The sequence below is a fragment of the Rana temporaria genome, chromosome 1, assembly GCF_905171775.1.
Source record: "Rana temporaria chromosome 1, aRanTem1.1, whole genome shotgun sequence".
Lineage (NCBI taxonomy): Eukaryota > Metazoa > Chordata > Amphibia > Anura > Ranidae > Rana > Rana temporaria.
Window position 1 is genome coordinate 550236603 of NC_053489.1, and position 5871 is coordinate 550242473.

The following is a 5871-nucleotide window of genomic DNA, read 5'->3' on the forward strand; positions in this document are numbered from 1 at the left end:
CCCCCGCACCATTACTTTGCAATACCCCTGCACCAATACTTTGCAATACCCCCGCACCAATACTCTGCAATACCCCGGCCAATACTTTGCAATACCCCGGCCAATACTTTGCAATACCCCCGCACCATTACTTTGCAATACCCCTGCACCATTACTTTGCAATACCCCTGCACCAATACTTTGCAATACCCCCGCACCAATACTCTGCAATACCCCGGCCAATACTCTGCAATACCCCAACACCAATACTCTGCAATACCCCAACACCAATACTTTGCAATACCCCGGCCAATACTCTGCAATACCCAGAAAATACTCTGGGGAAAAAAATGTGTTTTAACCACTTCCCGCCCACGTCATATGAGGTCCTTGACTTTGTGCAGGGATATCTAAATGATGGGTGCAGCTACAGGCATCATTCAGATATCATTTTTTTCAGCCAGCAATTCTCTACACCATAAGAACGATCATGGCGGCTGTTCCGCCTCTTGATCGTTCTTACGGGAGGCAAAAGTGGACGTCCCCACTCCCTTCGCCCTCCGGTTCTTCTTCTGACTCACCGCTGCGATCGAAGCCAGGATCGTTTTTTTTTTTTTGTTTTTTTTTCAGGCTTCCCAGCCTAGAGGTGAGATGTGGGGTCTTATTGACCCCACATCTCACTGTAAAGAGGACCTGTCATGCTATATTCCTATTACAAGGGATGTTTCCATTCCTTGTAATTGGAATAAAAGTGATCAAAACATTTATTTTTGGGGAAAAACGTGTCAAACTAAAATAAATAAAGTAAAATGAACAATAAAAATAAAAAATAAATATTTAAAGCGCCCCTGTTCCCGCGTGCTCGTATACAGAAGCGAATGTGCACGTAAGTCCCGCCCACATATGAAAACGGTGTTCAAACCACACATGTGGGGTATCGCTGCGAACGTTAGAGCGAGAGCAATCATTTTGGCCCCAGACCTCCTCTGTAACTAAAAACATGTAACCAGTAAAAACATTTAAAACGTTGCCTATGGGGATTTTTAAGTAGCGAAGTTTGGCGCCATTCCACAAGCGTGTGCAATATTGAAGGGTGACATGTTGGGTATCTATTTACTCGGCGTAACTTCATCTTTCATATTATGCAAAAACATTGGGCTAACTTTAATGTTTTTTTTTTTAAAAAGCACAAAACTGTTTTATTTCCCAAAAAAATGCGTTCGAAAAATTGCTGTGCAAATACCATGCGCGATAAAAAGTTGCAACGACCGCCATTGTATTCTCTAGGGTCTTTGCTAAAAAAGCATATATAATGTTTTGGGGTTCTATGTAATTTTCTAGCAAATAAATGATGATTTTTACATGTAGGAGAGAAATGTCAGAACTGGTCTGGGTGCTCCAGAATGCCTGATGGTGCTCCCTGCATGTTGGGCCTCTGTATGTGGCCACGCTGTGTAAAAGTCTCACACATGTGGTATCGCCATACTCGGGAGGAATAGCAGAATGTGTTTTGGGGTGTATTTTGTGGTATGAATATGCTGTGTGCGAGAAATAACCTGCTAATATGAAACTTTTGTGGAAAAAAAATTAAAATAAAAAAAACCTTGATTTTGCAAAGAATTGAGGGAAAAAATTACAACTTCAAAAAACTCACCATGCCTCTTTCTAAATACCTTGGAATGTCTTCTTTCCAAAAAGGGGTCATTTAGGGGGTATTTGTACTTTTCTGGCATGTTAGGGTCTCAAGAAATGAGAAAGGCCGTCAGTACTTCAGATGTGATCAAATTGATAAATTTTCAGTAATTGGTACCATAGCTTGTAGACCCTATAACTTTCACCCAGACTAAATAATAACCCAATTTTTTTTTTTTTAACCAAAGATATATGTAGCAGTATACATTTTAGGCCAAATTTATGAAGAAAAATTCATTTTTTGCAAAATTTTATAATAGAAATGAAAAAAAATTAATTTTTTTACAAAATTTTTGTTCTTTTTTCATTATTAGCGGAAAAAATAAAAACCGCAGAGGTGATCAAATACCACCAAAAGAAAGCTCTATTTGTGGGAAAAAAAGGACAAAAATTTCATTTGGTTACAGTGTTGTATGACTGAGTTATTGTCATTCAAAATGTGAGAGCACCGAAAGCTGAAAATTGGTCTGGTTATTAAGGGTGTTTAACTACTTGCCGTCGCCGCACCGTCATTTTACGTCCACAAGGTGGCTCTCCTAGGCGAGACCACGTAAATGGACGTCCTACCCTTTAGCCGCCACTAGGGGCGCACGCGCGCCGCCGGAGGCGCGCGCGCGCGCCCCCCGCTCGCCCCCGACTCCCGTGCGTGTGCCCGGCGGGCGCGATCGCCGCCGGGCACACGCGATCGCTCGGTACAGAGCGGGGAACGGGAGCTGTGTGTGTAAACACACAGCTCTCGTTCCTGTCAGCAGGGGAAATGCTGATTTTCTGTTCATACAATGTATGAACAGAAAATCAGTGTTTCCCCAAGTGAGGCCACCCCCCCCCCCACAGTAAGAACACACCCAGGCATACTTAACCCCTTCCCCGCCCCCTAGTGTTAACCCCTTCACTGCCAGTGGCATTTTTATAGTAATCTAATGCATTTTTATAGCACTGATCGCTATAAAAATGCCAATGGTCCCAAAAATGTGTCAAAAATGTCCGAAGTGTCCGCCATAATGTCGCAATACCGAAAAAAAAATCGCCGATCGCCGCCATTACTAGTAAAAAAAATATTAATAAAAATGCCATAAAAATACCCCCTATTTTGTAAACGCTATAACTTTTGCGCAAACCAATCAATAAACGCTTATTGCGATTTTTTTTACGAAAAATATGTAGAAGAATACGTATCGGCCTAAACTGAGGAAAAAAAATGTTTTTTTATATATTTTTGGGGGATATTTATTACAGCAAAAAGTAAAAAATATTCATTTTTTTCAAAATTGTCGTTCTATTTTTGTTTATAGCGCAAAAAATAAAAAACGCAGAGGTGATCAAATACCACCAAAAGAAAGCTCTATTTGTGGGAAAAAAAGGACGCCAATTTTGTTTGGGAGCCACGTCGCACGACCGCGCAATTGTCTGTTAAAGCGACGCAGTCCCGAATCGCAAAAAGTACTCTGGTCTTTGGGCAGCAATATGGTCCGGGGGGTAAGTGGTTAAGTGCCCAGTTGTCAAGTGGTTAAACACCTTGCCCGGTTTGGGGCCTATCGGATGCCCTGTTCAGTGTCTGTAGTGCTTCCCCCTCTCAATTTAGTAGGGCTCCTCCATCCACTGCCGGGGGAGATGAGCACTCAGGTGCTTTTACACCAGGGCATTTATACCCTGGAGGTACCCCCGTCTCCGGCAGTGGTGACTATATCCCCTTATTGCAACTGACAGATTTTTTGCCTGTCAGTCTATAAGATACTAGGGTCCCACATAACCATATAGAACTCCTTATTATCACATCTAGGAGTTCGTATGTGGTTTTATTTCCTTCCCTTTGGGGTGGAATTGTGCTGGGACACATTCGGCCCCTTTTCCTACTCCTGTATACATGTGAGCTGTTCCACCAGCCCTTTGGCTGCCTCGTTTCCTCCCAATGGGCATGTACCATGTCCTTTGTTTATTATTGCTTATCTTTGAGTGTGTCTTCTTGGGTGTGTCATGTGCGGCGGGGGCCGCCCCCTGTTGGTGGATACGGTTCCGTTCTGTGTCCGGCCATGATCCGTCGAATGGGCGCGTAAGGCGGCGTCACTAGAGACGCGCCGAACATTTGACTTCAGCCCGCACTCCCGGCGCGTCACAACCGAGCGACCTTCGTCGCACCTGATTGGTTGCGCCGTGGCCGCACGCCTCATTGGATGCAACTAGATATGCTCAGGTCCCAGCGGAATGACGCACTAGATGGGTGACGCCAAGCGTCGAGCTGGAATGCTGCGCTTCCTATTGGTTGCAGCACGGCCAGCTGACATAGGTGTCTGCATCGAATGCTCTACTCTCAGGCTCAGCTGATCTGGAGAAGGCAGGGACTATTGTGGTTAGGCTTTCCTCGCTAGTGATTTGATCACTAATGACAGCTGCTCTGTTACAAGGAGATCATTCATTTCACCTGGGGCTGCATCATCAATGGTAAGTTTATAAGGGAGTCAGAGGGGCTTGTCCAGCAATCATTTCCCTACCCTCCACTGTTGGAGAGGGAGGTCATTTTGGTCTCTGACCACCTTTTTCTTTTCTTATTTTTGATTTATTTTTCATCTCCACTTGGAATGCTGGTCTATCCATACTGAGCCTACTGATTAGGAGTGGTGAGTACTTTTTGGTGCTCTTTTGTTTCACTCTGTGTTTTGTTGCTGGGTATTGGTCTAATGACCCTTTGTGTTTATTTAAATTTTCCCTTAGTTGTGATACCTCATATCCATTCTTGGCTGCTGAGCCTACTGATTAGGAGTGGTGAGTACTTTTTGGTGCTCTTTTGTTTCACTCTGTGCTTTGTTGCTGGGTATTGGTCTAATGACCTTTTGTGTTTATTTAAATTTTCCCTTAGTTGTGATACCTCATATCCATTCTTGGCTGCTGACACTTTTTATGTGAATACGTTTGTTATTTCACACACCCCTCATGGTCTTGGAGCCCTCTGGGAGTGGGGGAGACCTATGGGCATTGAGCATACCATCTGACTTGGCCGCATTGGATCCGGCGCACACACGGGCTCTCTGGGGACGATCTGGACACTCCAAGCTTGGGAGAGGGTGAGTTTCCTTTTCCTCCCCCCTGCATGTTAAGCTTCCCATTTCCTCCCCTCTATTGTCCACATGCTGCAGTGTCTGTGTCTGGTAACAAGTATTTTCATTGTATATATGTATTTTCTTATATTTCATCTTTCAGAAAAACCTCACTGCTAATGTTCCCTGAAGAAGGATGTATTACTAAAAGCATTTGAAACGCGTTGGAAACGACCATCCATATACCCAGTTTTGTGCTGGGGTACATGATGATCTCATAGCAGCAGTTTTTTCCAATTTTTTATTTTAGATGTTGACATACTACTGTGAAGTGTTTATTCTTTGACTATTTTTGTAATACTATTTTGTAATAAATTTCTATATTTTTATGACCCAGTTGTCACCATACTTGTTGTTGCCCTAAAAGTCCCACCTCCTTTAGAGGTATCCATTTTTTGTATTGACATAGGGATGTTGGCAACATTATGGCTCTATACATGAGCTAAATCTTTTTCAATGTTTGGGCATTTGACTTTTATTCAGACTGAACTTTAAACTCATCTCTTGTGCAATATCTCCAAAAAACACTGACAAAAGAATGCTGGGAGGGGAGAGATGACTTTTATATGTTTGGGACTGGCACATTTTTAAAGCCGGTTATTGGCCATATTGATCACTTGACCGGAGTTCACGGGTCAGGCAAAGCATTATGAGAGTTCCATTTTGGTAGAGGGGCAAACGCGCCCATAAAATTGCTCTGTTGAATGGGAAACGTGCAAAGTTTGAAGTTCGCTGTGAACATCATCACTATACAGAACCAACGATTTTGAATCTATTATTTGTGCCTACTGTCACCTGTGTTTTGCCTTGTCTTGACATCTAGTGACTTCAGTAGTGTGTATATCCAGTAGCTCAAATAAAGAGGGTGAAGGGGCAGATGAGAAGAGATAGAAGAATTTTTGAACCATGAAACACAGCATTCCCATTGGCTCCAATGTATTTTGTCAACATCCCCCCCCCCCTCCCAACAAAAAAAAACCTGTTGGTTTCACTTATCTGTATTGCTCTTTACTATTAGAAGCATGAGATGCGCTTACACTCTGCAGCCCTTTGCCCAGCTGCTCTGTGCTCTGCCCATGACTTCATTGGCAGGCAATTGTGGCAATGT

The 5871-nt window shown here is 43.3% G+C and overlaps 1 long non-coding RNA gene across 1 annotated transcript; it reads left to right on the forward strand.

Annotated features, from left to right (window-relative positions):
* The first annotated feature begins 3840 nt into the window (after positions 1 to 3840).
* Positions 3841 to 5095, forward strand: LOC120925002. Its single transcript, XR_005746513.1, has 3 exons — positions 3841 to 4286; positions 4526 to 4730; positions 4867 to 5095. It is a non-coding gene; the product is annotated as an uncharacterized LOC120925002 (long non-coding RNA).
* Positions 5096 to 5871: the final 776 nt, after the last annotated feature.